Raw genomic sequence first — 1,911 nt, 5'->3', positions numbered from 1 at the left:
TTTATTTCTATAAATATTTATTTTTTTCCAAAGTCAACTAAAGATGGATATTTCTATAAATAAATAAATAAGTAAATAAATAGTCTTGTTCCCCCCATTTAACGATCTCTGTTTTGGATTTTGTTGTTGTTGCTGTTCTTGCATTAAATCCATCTCAGCTCTACAGTTCTGTTTTAACCATCTGATCTTTTGGTTGGGTTTACTTTCATTTGTACCAGCCTTAGAAGCCCATCTTTTAAGGGAGGTTATTTAGAAGAGGGCAGAAGGGCTACCTCATCTGTTTTATATTGATTCCGTTAGTTTCAATTTTAGCTGAGGTGACATTTTTTGTTCATCTCCCGAGATTCCAGAGAGAAGCCCACTGCAGCCTTCTAAGCACTGACTGAAACCTTGCAGGGGAGTTATATTACGGACTTAGGCTTCTCTGAGAAGAGAAATGGTAGGAGATGAGTGTCTGGAGTGGGCGGGGAGAGTTACTTCTAGCCTAGCAGAAATGTGGGTTAATGGCACAAAGATAGTGAAATTGGGGGTAGTAAAAGAACATGAGAATTGGCAAGAATGATTGAGAGCCAATGCTCATTAGCAGTTAGCCTGTTGGAAGTAGGCACTGTGTTCTGCCTTTGAACTACACTCAGTAATGGACTGTGGAGATGCTCAGAGAAATTGAAGTGAAGCTGGATCTCCTAGAGCACAGAACATGATGGTTCCAGAAAATTATCTGGTCATAAATGAGAGACCAGTAAATTAGAATTTGGGTACTCTAGAGGGAAGAGTTTTGGCTTAAAAAAAGAATGAGTTGGGTTTCCGATGAAAAGGAACCTGCTTCCTGGGAGACCAATGTTGCTAAATGAGAGAATTCTATCCTTGGACGGTTTTTAAAGTTGCAAATTGGAATAACCTGGGAAGCCATAAAAATGCTGGTGCCTGAGTCTCAGTCCTAGACTTTCTGATTTCATCCATTTGAGATGAGGTTTGGCCATTGAGATTAAAACAACCACATACAGAAAACCTCCAGATGATTCTAATGTGCAGCCAAGGTTGGGAACCATTGCACTAGAGGATGGAAGAATGGAGTGGCCTAAGGAAATTAGAGGAGGAAGCTTGGGGAGGAAGTGGAGGGACCTGAACAGCCTAAGTAATCCTAGAAGGCTGAACCTCAGAGCCTTTGTGACTTCATCCGCCTCACTCCCATAGACACTGGAGAAGGGATTCACAAAGAAAAGGAAACAGGAAAAGCCTGGGATTTCTACTGCATGTCAGGAAAGTGACCATGAAACTGAGTCGTGGAGCCTTCTGTTTAGGAGCTGACCTCCGTCTTGGTTGCAACAGCAGCTGTTACTCAATAATTCCCTCGCAAGCCCAGTGCTGGAAGCAGCAAAAGTCCTCCATAATTGGTGTCTCTTATTGGGTCCGTTGCCTTCTCTCCCTTCTCTGCACCAAGCCCCCCACCCCGACCCTAGCCTCTGTGTACAGGGAGCCCTCCAGCCCAACCATGGATTTCTCTTCAATTCTACCAGTTTCCAGGCATGAGAAGGAAGGGGAGGGAATGACTTCCTTTGGCCTAGAAATATCTGGGAGAATATGCTATACGGTCCTTGAGCAGACACAAAAGAGAATATTCTGGAGCTGCATTTTCCAAAGTGTGTTTCTTAGATGCTGGATCCTCAAGGTGTTCCTCCCTGTGTCCGCGCAAGCTTGGGAAATGCAGCAGGCTTCCGCGCCCTCGTGGAGATTCACACTGCCTGTGAGTAGAGTAGATGCTTTGAGATCTAGAGAAAGAAACCTGTTTGTTTTTCTTTAACCCTCACATCCCCAACTCATCTGGCCATGGAATTGTTTTTTTCTGCTTAGCACATTAACATCTTGCCTCTTTCTCATGACACTTTTGGGAAACTGCCTCAGAAGCTACAA

Source organism: Pan paniscus, chromosome 3 (genome assembly GCF_029289425.2).
Source record: "Pan paniscus chromosome 3, NHGRI_mPanPan1-v2.0_pri, whole genome shotgun sequence".
Taxonomy (NCBI): Eukaryota; Metazoa; Chordata; class Mammalia; order Primates; family Hominidae; genus Pan; species Pan paniscus.
Note: the sequence above shows the minus strand (reverse complement) of the source record.